The sequence below is a fragment of the Melitaea cinxia genome, chromosome 6 (genome assembly GCF_905220565.1).
Source record: "Melitaea cinxia chromosome 6, ilMelCinx1.1, whole genome shotgun sequence".
NCBI lineage: Eukaryota > Metazoa > Arthropoda > Insecta > Lepidoptera > Nymphalidae > Melitaea > Melitaea cinxia.
Window position 1 is genome coordinate 10929476 of NC_059399.1, and position 16150 is coordinate 10945625.

A 16150-nucleotide genomic window follows, 5' to 3' on the forward strand; every position below is an offset into this window, starting at 1 on the left:
CTTACTAAAAAAAGATAAATTTCAAAGTTTTAATAAAAATACAAGAACTTATTTTGCAATTAAATGGCAAAAAAAATTATTTAGTGTATTTTAAAATATTGTGGAACAACACGTAAGTCGAATATCAAAATTCAAATCATACAATTCATATAATAAAAATTCCAAATTCCAAATTCATATAATAAACATTCCAGAGATATCATAAATTACACTATCGTTTTCTCTAAAAATAACTTGCTAAATTGTTTGATGGCAAATATTAATCTTGGCCTATTTTCTTACACTAAGGGGTATAGTAGCTATATAGTTGCAAAATACTTCGATCTCATAAACATATTACATTCAAACATCTATATTTGAAACAAAGTGAGCTATATAGTTGTTACAATTATAAACACTATATATAAACAAAAGTTACACTGAAATTTCCCACATTTGAAAGTCTTTTTTTTTTCAGTGTCTTAAGCTCTATAAAAACTTGTTTATTCTATTATAAAAACAGTAAGTAGTGCTGAATATTTCATATTGTATTTTAAAGTGTCAATCAAAACTTACAAACTCCTCAACGTAAAAAAGTACTTGGCTAACAAGACATATCATCGCATCGTAGACTTCACTTTTCAGCTTACAGTACCCACTTCAATCTTTGGACAATGATAGAACACTAGCGGCTATCTAAGCAACACGCTCTTTACCTACTACCTACTGCTACTACAATCTTAAAGGAAATCATCCATCAAATAGGGACGGGACCAATAGCTTTACGCTTCTCTAGACAAAGGCTCAAGATTTATCGTTCCATTATACTCCCTACAACCGCCCATCAATGTGCTACTGCATACATTAATTTACTTAGTTGATTTGTATTTGAACAAATTAATGATTCTGTGAAGTATTTTCCATGTCCATGAGATTAGAGTATATTAAAAGTATAGCAATTACTCTTAATTCATATTACATAAACCTTTTTTATCGCACAACGTGAATACAGTTACTACACAAACATAAAAAATACCAATTGAATTGAATAAATCAATGACGTCTAAATAAGAATTTAAGTTTGCTCTTAATTTTTATTCGAATTCCAGACCATTATGGATCGTACGATTCACTTTAATTAATACTTGCATTAAAGTTGATTAATGTCGAATTTTGTGTTCTTCAATAGAACAAAAAATCTACCATGAGCAAACATAATTTATACTCGGCTTAATATTGAGGACATAATGTGAATTAAATCTTGCAATTTTTATTTCCACTTTAATTTCTTATTTCTAAACATTTAAGCGTTGCTTATTAAATGTGTCATGGGTCGAGGAAAAAGTATTTGCATATTTTATGATAAAAAGTTACAATAAAATCTTTTTGGCTGGAAAAGGTGACATTTAAAAATGAAATTAAAAGTAAAAAACAATTTGCTGCCACTTTTCATTTGTTTTTCTGTTCGCCAAAATGGTGAATCCATCGAAGAATTCAGTATGTTTTAAAGTTTTACTTTAAAAAAAACTAATTAAATGGAAAAACGCGAATTAAATTGAAAAACGCAAAAGCCGCGAGAAATATTAGTAACGTTTGCAAACCTAATGCAGTGTCTATAAGAGCAGCACAAAATTGGTTTAAGTTTCTAGTCGGAAAATTTTGATATCAAAGATGCATTTAGCTCTGGTCACCCAATTACGAATAATAATAATAAACGCGACGACATTTTTGAAAAAAAATGGAGCTAGATCAACAGTTGAGTTTACAGTTTTTACCCATTTTAAAAAAGGTGGCTATACAAAAAAGCTCGATATACGGGTGCCACGTGAACTTAATGATCACCGGTGACAAAAAGTGGATGAAGTGGAACGATAAGAATGTATGTATATTTTTAAAGTCATTATAAGTCAAATGTCAGTCAAGCTGTACAGACTCGCGAAACCCGGGTCGACACGCATGTGGTGTTGATATTTGAATGACATCATTCATTATGAGCTTTTACCGTTGGGCAAGCGATTGATTCGAAATTGGCAAGCAAGAAATTGAGAATAAGCGGCCAGAATTGATCAAAAGAAAAGGTGTGGTCTTTCATCACGACAGGTCCGAAAATTTCTACACCAACGGATTCCTATAACTACCTACGAGACGGCGGCATGTTATCGAACAAAATAGTATATACCTATTATAACATATATGTAATGTAAATAATGTAAATGTATATATGTATAATTAATGTGAGTAAACAAATAAATAGTCAAGTGAATACGCGCTATTAAAGATTATTCAAAAAGCACTAATTAGGTCTTGATCAAATTTAAATGAGACCACAATACAAGCATCAGCTTTCAATTAAAATAAGAACCATCAAAATCGGTACAAACAGTAAAAAGCTACAAGGTATAATACAACGTAGGTTGACGAAAAAATACGCATTATTAGATATAACTCGAAATGTACTTGTCAGATCTCAATTAAATTCAAATTGGAACACATGACACGCACCACCTTTCGAATAAAAAAAATCGGTTTCAATTTAACTCAAGAATTCAAGTAAACTTGTCGTTAATAGTCATTTTACATTATTTAATGCTATTTATTGTTCAATAAAATTTAAAATGAAGCAACCACCGATATTTAATCATAATAATTGAGATTAGTAAGAAGAATTAATACTTAAAATATAACGCGTAGGGATTTACAGGTTCCAAATTATTTATCGATCCCTACTAATATTATAATTGTAAATGTAACTTTGTTTGTTACGCTTTCACGCGAAAATCGATCATCATGAAACTTTGTACACATATTCTTAGAGGTATAAGAAGTAACATAGGATACTTTTTATTAAAAAAAATCAATGCAAGCGAAGCTGCGGGTAAAAGCTACTATGTTAAGATATTGTAGTGCCTTTCTTGCTATCATCGAAATATCTGACGCAGATTTGCGATATACTAATAGCTACATGAAAAAACAAAGTTTCTATGTCTTACATTCAAGGAACCACGGTTACGGTTTAAGCTTGTATTGTTGTCAATTCTGACTTGACAGTTCCTCTTTGTCGTGTTCGGAATCAGTAACGTACTGCCAATCAGAAGATAATCAATGACAAAATATGCTTACTCAAACATAGTCACTATTGCTTTGACATTGTCGGAAACTGTCGTGTTTGACGTAATTGTGCTTTAGCATGACCTATTTAGCAAAGTACAGACAATATAAATACATCATCCTATTTATATTAGAAAAATATATAATAACCTTAACATATTTTGAACGTAATAAAATGACGTATGAACGTAATGATATGGAGACCATGATGTAACAGTGGATATTCAAACCTTTAAAATTAATGATTTGATGCTTACTTTACAATACTATACAATACTTTATTTTGTTAAATAAATATTTATAGACATACATAAAATAAAAAAATACGTACCGAATTCTTGGTGAGACAGCTGCGGGCTGCCCTCTCTCAGGGCATAGTCGGCGTCGTCGGGCGCCGCCGCGCGCGCCCCGCACCAGGGCACGCAGCAACGGAACACCCCCCCTCCGACCACCTTGGTGCCGTGCGCGCCCGACGAGCCAAGGCGCACGCGCCGCCCACCGCACTACACTCACTCACGCAAACACCAGCACACACTTTTAAAATCACCATTCGTATTTCATTTCACCAACATGTCCGATCTGATCGGAAATCGCGTAAGGTAAGTTCTAGTTTTGGCACGTGGTAAAGCGTAAATTCTCAAAAAATCTTTATCAGTCTTGAAAGTTAGCGAAGATAATTTTACTGATATGCGAGTTAGGTTGTTGGAAATGTTTGAAAGGTAATAATAAACGTCAAATGTAAATTTATATTAAAGTTATCACTTAAATACATAAATTAAAGACACAGTCATAAAACCGGTCTATTTTTTATGTCAATTTAACCCATACTTGTAATTTTTTACTTGATACATCTGTAAAAAATGTATTTCTTATAAATCATCATTTAACGGTTAAAATAAAATTTAATTTATGAAACCAATGCTATCGGTTCAATATAAAAATATTTAAATACTCATATACTATTTTCGCTCTAGGAAATGAAGAATGATGACGTTTTTATAATTGAAATACGGACGCTACGAGTTCTAATTGAATCAAAGTTGTTACGTCTCGCTAAACGAAACTTTATTATGTTTAACCGAAATCACATTGAAATTTGTTACGTTTATTTCTATTTAACACTTGTAACTAATTATTTTATACCAATCTTTCGGATATACATATCAGTTACTCTATTGTGATATTTAAAACTTAAAATGTTTTCTTAAATAAAATAAATAATAATTAATGGAATAATTAAATTCTGTAATCAAAACATTTTACGCTCGAATTCGTATCGCTACATACAGCAATCGGTGCACACAGTAAATATGTCATAATACCTTTATCTTACATTAAAAGTCTACAGCTAAAAGCGCACTAAAATGTCCCCTTCAGGGTCACTAAGCCTCAGTGTCAGTTGCTTCACATGATTTAGCTGCCAATATTTTTTTCATACCACACGCCTTGTATCGTTTCTTAAGGGGTAAACTGATCCTCGTTTAGGCAGTAAAAGTTTAAAACTGTTTTGCTCTTATCACACTCTACCAGTTATTGTTATCATCAGAAGTCTTAATAAGCCCCTATTCTTAAGTAGCCGTGTAAGGCATTCCATTCCAACATTTAGATACTCGGCTGAAGATGGCGCCTGATGTTAGTACTGCCAACGTTACAAAACAAAAAGGCTACTAAAAATATTTTTCTCGAACACCTAATATTAGTAAATGTATTTCTAGAAAATAAAAAAATAGCTCATTATATTTTTATACAAAACAGGAGTGATAAAATGTTTAACGCTTCACCATTTAATTAGAATGATCGTTAGTATAATTAAACATGAAAATCTATTCACAATAAAGTTTACTCGAACAGACAGTTTAATTGTATGAAAAAAATAATATGAGTATCTTTCTAAATATCATCGTTAATTTTCCATATAATTGTGTAGATCAAAGTGCATTATGATTGTGACGAAAAGATGATCTACAAGTATTTGTTGGCCATCTTCCAATTAGACTCATAGTTATTCCACACAGAATTATTAATGTCAAGAATAGGCACTTGCCCTCCAGTGACATCGAAATAGAAATAGACATATAGGAGCTGTGATATAAATAATTTTTATTAATGTTAACAGCAATATGACATGTAAATATGTTTTAGAAGGTCACTTCCTTGTTAAAACGATGCTCATGATAAAGTTTACTAAGAAATAAAATATTTACTAAACAATATTTAAATGTATATCTATCTGTGGTCGCAATACCGTGAAAGTTGCTAATTTTAATTTGTTACATCTCAACATGTGTTAAAGTCTGTCAGACAATATTTTCCGGTAAAGTAAAAATTATGTTGCTTGTTTCATTTTGAATGTGGTTTATTTTCATTTACAAAATATTTTTTAAACGAACAACTAATTTATATAAGCAGGATTAATACTTTTAAGCATTTCACGTATTCCAACTATAGTAATAGTATAAACGAGAAAGATATAAAATTTTGCATTCGCTTATAAATATATTAAGAATTATATTGGACTTTTTCAAAAATAACTAATATGTATTTTCCGTATATCAACAAATATCACTTTTTTTACTACAACTAGATCGGCAAACAAGCGTACGGCTCACCTGATGGTAAGCGATTACCGTAGCTTATAAATAATCGCCTGCAACACCAGAAGCATCGCTAGCGCGTTGCCAATCCTACCCCAAATCCCCCAGAAACTCCCCCAGAAGCCGATCTTATATAAGGTCGAAGTACTTCCCCAGTCCGGCTGCTCCAGATTTTCAGCAGGATATTTCCTGCTGTGTTTTATATTAGTTAAAATCTGCATCCTCAGTTAAAACCTGTACATTTTTGATAGAGTATGGCTTGAAATTGTGTTCGATTATAAATTATCACTAAGGCGCAAAAAGTATCCAATAGATAAATAATTAGCATCTTTGTTGCAGAAGGTAAGGCTAAAAAATAACAAATTTTTAGCAATGTATTTTAACAAATTACAAGGCTTTGGCACAATTACTTATTTATCGATTCAAATTTGTGACAATAATGAAGCTTCTAAGCTTTTTCAAAAAGGATTTTCTTTATTAAGGGTTATTTTTCTTTATCCGTGGTTAGATTTAAGGGTCTTTCGTTCGAAATTAAAACTAGCGAGACAGATCGTTAATTTTTTTCATGACCTTGATATTTAATGATGATTAGACGTCTTTATATTATTTTTATAGTATTTTCTTACTATGTGTCTCGATATCAGGATATCGGTGGCAATAATTTACCAATGAAGCGATATCATTATCACAAATGCTCAAGATAGAATAAAGATAAAATTAAGGATGCGTGAAATAACCACCAGCTGATCTTACACGGTTGAGACAATTCGAACATTTTCCTAACTCTTGTCATTGTAATTAAAGACAGAGAAATCCAAGCTAAATTTTTCGTATGTTTTCGTGTAAAATTTTATTTATAATGTATTTTTAAGGATTGTGTGTGTAGGTACTTAGATCTATTATATATTTATCTTATTTCATTCTACTTCAAAATTCTTTCAGATATATAATCATGAAGACAAACAACTTCTCAAATGTATCAAATTAAGATAGGAGTCTATATTCTCTTTTGAGTTTGAGGTACTTTGCGTATACGGTTCACGCCTGATTTGTTTTTAAGTTGACAGCTTCAGTTTTTTCGTCTACGGTATCAGTAACGCATCGTTAAATAAAAATGCGCAATAATGATACTAGTATCGCTTCAATAAATTGGAAGGGGCACGTCATTCGTTATCGAAAAATGTGAAAATGGTATCTTTTTAAATAATACAGACTATATGCACACTAAATTGCACTATCAAGCTGATGTTACAATACTTCCAATTCGTAAATTACTCTGCACGTATCGAACATCAACAATTGAGCCAAAGATAATGTAAAAATTATTCAAATTGTTAATAATAAAATTCAATGACATTTAATTGTATCATATATAGTACTCGTTTATATTTGCATTTGTCGAAATGTAAATATTTTTTCTGTACTATTTTTGGTTTAATCTGTAATTATAAATTTGTTTAAAACATTTTTTATTATTTGAAACCAGATATTTTTGATTGGCTTTCAAATATTGTAGAAGTAAACTATTTTTATATCAAGAACGTTATGTTACAGCTAAGTATTCATTTGATTTTATTTTAAAGTTTTACACACTCAATAAATCAATTTAATGTCATATTCCTATTAAATTCGAATCATCTTAATTTTAAGCTTACTTTTACACAAGCGATATTCTATAACCAAAGTCGACCTTGAACACGTCACACACAATGGGTGATAGAAATATTCAATAATGCCATTTTATTAATATTGCGAGAACCATGTATGGTGAAGCTATGATCGAGACATACAATCAATTACTCCTCATTGAGCGGTCGGTGTTTCAATTGCCAGTCGTTTTTGTGATCATCATCGCTAACTACCTAATGATATAGACGTGTTCTCAATACGAACTATGACGTCAGAACACTATCAAAACTACTACTAACCGGAATTATCCGTTTTGGCTTTTAAATAAATCTCTATCATGTTTTACCGCTCGCTACATAGAATTGATTTTTTTGTCATTACGATACTCGTTTGTGACATTTGTAGTCATGACATTTACAAAAGAATAAACTAAACCGCTTAAAATTGACAATAACAAAACTACGGTCGATAACAATCACAGATATGAAATATAAAAATATGAATAAAACGATTTGTATACCATTTGAATTGAAAATTTCTCAAACATTGTTAGTTAATATCCGTAATTATTATGTTGTTAACTAAAACAACTCATTCATCGATATAAACATTGCTCACGCACAAACAATACTTGTTGATTTAGCAATAATCATCTAAAGTAAGACTGTTAATAAGTATACGTCAGTAACAAATAACTAATCACTGCAAATTGTAAGCTGTTCTGTTTTTCAAATATAGTTTTTTTTTTTTTAATATATATAATTCTTGATAGCATGAGCCTTATATAATATTAAATATTTTAGGCGCGAATTCTGTAGTATATTAGATTGGAGATCAAGCGATTTGTTTATGTAACTTATTTATGATTTACTAATTTTATATAACGTATGATGTTTGCAAACATTCAACAAGTTGTCGATATACAACGTAAAGTCATAGGAATATATACTTCTACGTGACATTGGCGAAATCATTTGTGCTCATTTGGCACTATTGAAAGCCATTTTAACCTGAAGAAGAAGAAGAAGAAGATATATCACACGTTTACGATATTTTTTTGTTTCGATGGTTACGTATTAAAGATTAACAATTTTGCAACTATTAAACGAATTACCTTTTGAGTAAAAACCGTAAAACGTGGTAAAGTAAACCTTGACCTTTTTAATACATATTGTAATACTAGATTCCGTATTTTTCATTCGCCTCATCTAAACCTCACGCAGAGTAAAGTGCTAATAAGTGTTTTTACCACATCATTATCAGATTATATTGTTATCTTATATATCGTAACGTTGATCGCGTTGTGTGAAATAATTCATAATACCTCTATAAACCTAAACAAACTTAACCCATTAGTGAACCGATAGCACGGTTACGTTACGGTAAACGGTTATTCACAAACAGGCAATGTGTGTGGTGTTATTGTCACAAAATTTATATACTTTGAAAATATAAAATTAATGAGCTCTTAAAATATAAAACAATGTCCCAGCGGCACACTGCACAATAAAGTTGAAGCGAAACGCGACAGAAAGAATCGGGAGAGCGTGACCGGACACGGAGTCCTACGAACGTGGTAGAGCCGGTGTATTGGGTAAAAGTCGAACGCTCAGCGTCGCAGGCAAGCACAGCAGTGCATTTCACGTTTCCCACATGATACGCGAAAAGCAGTCCGGCAGGCGGCGCGGCGGAGCGACCCCGAGCGTCGCGACGGCCGGCAGACCGCGACTGGAGCCGTGAAGCGACGCTGCGCCGCAGCCTGGGCCTGAGCGAGCAGGACGAACATACCGCTTCACGTCGCACAACACCGACGATTCTAGCCCTTGAACCCAGTGTCTTAATTCCCATTTACCTTGTTCGTATCGAGTCTCTTATGGTATAATGTGGTTGCTAAAGGGTTTTCACCCCGCAAACCGTTCGTTTCCATGAGCGGAATTACGTAGACGCAAGAGATAGAGATGCTGTGTGGCCTTTCCTACAGGCTGTTTTGCTGTTATATCACTATTGAGCGTGCCTTTGACTTGTTGTTTTGGCCGTGAACGAGTTTTAACTGTATACTTGTTTCTACTGCGAGATCAATTGGTTTTGTCAAAAAGTGCGACTAACGAAGAAAATATTTTAACTTAGTTACTTTGTTAAGTTATTTATAATATAGTGTATTTTATATTTAGATAAATTAAAGAAATAGATTAAAGTAAGAAGTTTTTAAAATATGTATTTGAAAAGTTAATATCATAATAAATATTTATAATGTAAACTATAAAATTTACATTTTCAAATGAAAACTTTTTAACCATAATATTAATTTTTTACACATTAACCTTGTCATTTAATTTAATTCAAACGTGTCATGTAATTTGTATTTATTAAAAGCTAATCGTAATTACAATGAATGTGTCAATAAATTATTACTATTATTTGTTAATTATAGTCAATGTAAGATATCTATCGCCAGAAATTCACGGCATTGGATTTAAACATGAAATATTTCTAGGACAAATGGCATAAGGTGGGTAAGTCTTTGATGCTACGAATATCTAAAGTCAAGCAATAGATCGTAGCATTTTATCGTATCGTCAATTCGTACGCCAAATCGATCACTATTTATATCCGAGTGCTCACAACTGGGCATCTGTTCCAATACTAATTTTTAGAGTTACATAAACAAACATTTCATCTAATTAAGAATTAGCAATAAATATTAAAGAAATATATGTTGATGTGTAAAATTGGTTTTCATTTGAGTGCTAATAAAATTGATAATATATGTATCCATTAATTCAGAATAATAGTTTTTGTAAAAAGGTATATTCACTTTGAATATTTTGTAATATTACGTATGTATGTGTGTTTTATATTATATACTTTATTACACTCAAAAATACATATAGAAACATAAAATAATAGTAAGGTTTATGGCAAAAGTGAACTTATCTCTGAAATAGATTTCTTCCAGTCAACCCATATTATAAATTACTAGCTGCCCGGACAGACTTCGTTCTATCAAAAATTAATAGTAAACATTATTTTTTGAAATTATTTTTTTAAAGTATTAAAACCTTCCGTGGATCTTAAGGAACATACAAGAAAATAAATTAGCGGAATCAGTCGAGCCATTCTCGAGTTATGCGCTTAGCACCATTCATTTTTATTTATATAGATTATTTTGAAGGAATTGTTTTTGCTAGTTATAATTCTGTATATGTTTTATGAATGTATAGATACTACTTATGTATGACGACTTATTTATATGACCTATGCTTACCTACTCTCATAAGATGTACCTAGATGTACGAGTAGAACTTATCAAACAAAATATAACGACAACGTTGATGTTGCAACAGGTTGTTACATTAGGTGTATACTCACTCACTCGTATTGCAAAAATTAAACATTAGCAAATAAGTAAATTTATAACTAATATATGTATATGTTACATATATATAAAAATAAGAATTAATAATATATATATATATATATATATATATATATATATATATATATATATATATATATATATATATATATATATATATATACATATATATATATATATAAATTCGGACCAATTCGGCTAATTAATTTTGTGGTATATTCCTTAAGGCCCACGGAAGGTTATAATGCTAAAAAAAATTAAAAAATATATATTTTTACTATTAACTTTTGACAGAACGAAGTCTGTCCGGGCAGCTAGTATATATTATAATTAACATCTGTGTGTTATAGTAACGAAATTTAATTTAGGTAACATGAACTGATGAAACCATAAATACGTTATAGATAAATAGATGTCTTCATATTTTATCTACACTAACACGATAAAACGAATGAGCTTTTTTTGTTTGCACCTAGATAATAATCTCCAAAGGATCTTCAAGGATCCACATACATCTATAAGAATACAAAGGTTACTATTGTGGAAGTTTATTGACTAGAAAGTAAATTGTATCTAGATTTGAGCTTAAAAGAGACGTTTAATGAATTTAAATTTAAAATAACACAAATCTATCACACACAATAATAATTTTATTTTTAATAAAAACTTATTTTGAAATATGCTTGGGAATATTTTGCTACTAAACAAAATCTATATTATGTCACGTATACAGACGTAGCTGACGATCGTAAGATTTCCAAATAGACGCTAAAAATACAAAACGAATTAGAGAAGACTTCGCCAAAGGACAGATTGAACGCTAGTCAAGAGCAATAAACTCGATTGTAAACAAAAGTATACACTCTTTACATCTATATCTATACAAATAAATAAATTGGAGTGTCTGTCTGTAATATTAAAATAAACGCTTCTTACTAAATGCATATATATATATATATATATATATATATATATATATGCAATATATAATATAATATGTATACACGGTACATATACCAAAATAATATTTTTTACAATTTGCGTTTGTCTGTCTTTCTGATTGTTCCGGCTAATCTCTGAAACGCTGGTAGATAGCTGATGTGATAAGGACTAGCTTAGGCTACTTTTATTTTAGAAATTTATTTATTTTATAACTCTGCGTACTGAAAAACAACTTCTCGCGGGTACAGCTTATAAGATAAAATTAAAAGGTTACTAGGAAAACTCATACCTTAAAATCTTTAACCATTAATGCTATTTTCATATATTGTTTTTTTTTTTCTATAGGGTTGGTTAGCAAAGTCAAGAAATTTCAATATATCTGTATATTAAGATATGATGATATAACCTTGAGATGATATGACCTTGTTTCGTGTGCTTCAAACAAGAGTAGCTTTACATAAATCTACCAAACTTTAATTAAATGTTTACAAAGGTTTATTTATTTTAGTTAGTATTTCGTAGCTTGATTTTAAATCATACATCGACAAATATATGTATATTTATACAAGTTCATTTCAGCGGTTTTATGTAGACATAACAGAAAGCGGCATCACCGAAACTTCATTGGCGTTGGGCCACTTTGAGTCAGTTTGACCAGTTGCTGATAAGATTTACTAGGAGGTAAAACAGGCTCCTAGGGCCTGTTTCATCGCTACCATAAGCTACAAAATCTAAATTTAGTAATTACGAATAGAAGTATTTGATAGGTGAAGTAGAGTTTGATGGTAAAAAAGCTAAATATGTCATAAATTTCTATCTGTTAGACACCGTTGTAAGTCAGATAACCTTATCAGAAACCGATCAAACAGGAACTATCTATTAGTTTGAATGTGTAATTGTTACACGGCTACGCTAATTCCACAACTCCAGAGAATGGTTGGAGCTTAACGTTACTACTACAACTTCAGCCAATCGCAGTCCATTCCTGAACATAGACCTCCCCAAGTTTGCGCCAAATATCCGGGTTTTATTTCTGATCCTAACTTTGAGAGAGACCCTCAGAACGGGATACCATTACATTGCACGTTGAGTGACTTCAAACTTGTGGTCTAATCCCTTTGTCAGTGTCCACGTCTCGGCACCGTATGTAAAAGAGGCAAGACGCATTGCTCGGGGATGTTTGTATTCAAAGATTGGAGAATCTTCCAAGTAAAGACTCGACAAAGTTTGCCTAAATTACTAAATGGCAATTAAATACTGTGTATGGTGCTGATATCATTAAACTGATACTTTAAATAACAAAACATATTCATAGTATACATGTAACAGTATGATAATAATACAATAATAAAACATAATCAACCCAATGAAAGTTTATTTTTAACACTAGGTTTAGATAAGTAGATATTTTTGCTTGCATAGCTTATCTCTCGAGTCATGACGTAAATATTTCAAGCGCAATCAAATTACTCCACTTTGAAGCATAATATCATAAAAGATACGAATATAATTTACAAGCAATTTGATAAATTATGTCATTAAATCCGCATAAATTTTAAAATTGTAGTAATTAGACGTTAAATATATGTATATTATATTTGTATATATGTATTATTATGCTCAACTATGTGCTGTTTTATTTCTCAAATATTATCTTTGGTATTAAAAAACATACATTCGTGGTGAGTTCAAGCTATGGAAAAAAAAATCTCCTAACGCGTCTAAATTGTTATTTTTTAACTACACAACTTTTTACTAACGTACTGATTAGATTTAATTATTATTTAATTTAGATGTTGTGCTCGGTTGCCATTGAAACACAAATCTAGAAATATGTATTTTGTTAATTTTTTTATTTTATTTTGTTAGATACCGTGCTAAAAATAAATAAATGCTTACACCTATACCCATATATAAATTTACTTTAACTATGATTACAAAGTAATGAATCATTATAATTAATCCTACTAATAAGTTGAAACAAAATGATATACGCTAACGATCAACATGATTATATCAGTCAGAGAAACTTTTTCGTGTAACTTTGTCTTCATTTAATTATTACACTAATGTTTCCGACTGATGTGACCGATTGACGACACGTTGGCGCAGCGGTAATAGCACTGGCTGTTGCGCTGGCGGTCGCGGGTTCGATCCCGCTCACGAAAGACATTTGTATCGACCATGTAGATGTTAGTCGTGGCCTGGGCGTTGTGTTTATATATTGTGTGTGTTTCCGGACCCCCAACACAGGAGAAAATCCTACTGGGGGATCCGTTGAGTGTGAAGCGTTTATTAATTCGTAATTAACTAATGTTTCCGATATATGATACATTCTGAATGAAAGTTACAAATTTGTAATGTCTGCGGAGGAAAATAATATTTAACATAATAGACATGAATTATTACGGTTTGATTTATTGAGAAGATTTTCGTTTTGTCAACTTATATAATTCTCGTATTACATAATTAAATCAGGCGTCAGCTACTCCGCTCTAATTATTATTAACTAAAAAAATCGGCAGTATGGTAGAAAAGTTGTTAGTGTTGTGTTAATGTTGTTGTTATTAACAATAATGCCATTACAGAAACAAATCTTACCGAAAATATGCTTATGATAAAACTATAATAAATACAACTCTGTACAATGTAGATATTTTGAAAATTTTGGAGATCGACCTATTTTTTTTATACTTCTAGGTCGGCAAACAAGCATCCAGCCCACATGGTGGTAAGCGGTTACTAAGCAAAGAAAATTCTTTAAGCGTTAAAATTGTTATGCTTACACATATTATTACAACAAAACCAAAAAAAGTAAACAAAAAAGACCTTCTAAGTCGTAATTTCTATTTAACACTTTATATACATTACAGCGACCTGCCCCAGCTTCGCACGGTTGCAAAAACTACCAGTGTTCCTCTACTATGTTATGCGTGTATTATACATAATTATAACCTTCCTCTAAAATCTCTCTATTTACTAAAGAAAGCCGCATCAAAATCCGTTGCGTAGATTTAAAGATTTAAGCATACAGACAGCGGGAAGCGACTTGGTTTTATACTATGTAATGTGTATATATAAAAAATACAATTGTAATACAATTATTTTTTTACATATTCCATTTTTCATGAATTTTAAGCCATTTTTTTAATAAAAAAATGCTTTTTACCTTTTCAAATGTCATAAATGGATTGTGATGTGGGTGTAGCATTGTTCGCTTGTTGCCGTGGTAAAACTTAAAGAGTAACGACAGCTTTTTTGACAGACGTATTGTTGGTCTAATTTTATGACATCAATTTGTGACTTCATATATACAACTCAAGAAAATTTCTTATTTTACAATGAACGGTACGACAGACTAAAGTTATTACAAATAATAAATATCCGATGCGAATATGGCCACGGATATGTAAATACTCGTAATATTTTGTCGGTTTTAGTCACGGCTACGGATACTAAACTATTTCAGGATATCAGAATTTTCAAACTATAATATAAATACATATGATGCTACAATGAGTAATTTAAAATAATAGTTACTATTAATTAATGAATTGTAATTGTAATTAAAAAAAAAGCTTTAAGTTAAACTTGATTGTTGGTTTGACCGGATAAAATAAAACAATAGCATGTTTTATTTAGACTCCCGATTTTTTTCCCGGTAAATTATAAAATCAATCCACCGATTTATTTCGGTTGTTTCAAAGTAAGATAATTAAATTTTTGAGAAATTTACACCAGGTGGCCGTAAATATATATTTTAATTTTTTTATAGAGTTTAAAAGTTTAATATTATGACCGACCGTAATGCGGACGTAATTTTATATATACGTAAATATTTTAACATGAATAATTTAATAATATTTTTTTAAAATTTGATTTGTACAAATATTTCTTTCCGGTCTGTCCTTGTGGGTCTCCCACCCTGCCTCGGAGGTACGTTAAGCCGTCTTTCTCGGTTGTTATCATAAATACCTAATAGCGATCGTTACTCATAGCTAACCCGCGTGGTGGATTAGGCTCTAATCCTTCTCCTGCGTGGAGAAAGAGGCCTATGCCCAGCAGTGGGATGTTACAGGCCGAATGCGTATGTATTTTAAATATGACATAAAGTATGTACATGAGTTAACCCTTTTAAATAACATAAGCCTGGCCAACTTAAGACTCACCTAAAGAGTTTTTATATACGAGAAATTCGTTTTAGCAACTCTTTTTACATTTTAAAGTAAACAAGCTGTGAACAACGAACTTCAACTGCCTGAAAATAATTTAATTTCTACAATATTATTATTGGTTAAACAAAAAAAATAAACATATTTTTAATTATATTTCGTTACTGCAATAAAAAAAATTTTTTCGTCTGTATTGTCTACTACTAATAGATCGACTTAACATACTTACGTCAGGAACGTTTATGTATAGGCCCTAACGAAAATCACACGATGATGTTTCAAATTTATGTAAAATATATTATCTGTAAACATTGGGTTTTTAATTTTGTTGTGAACCCTTCACGTACTAA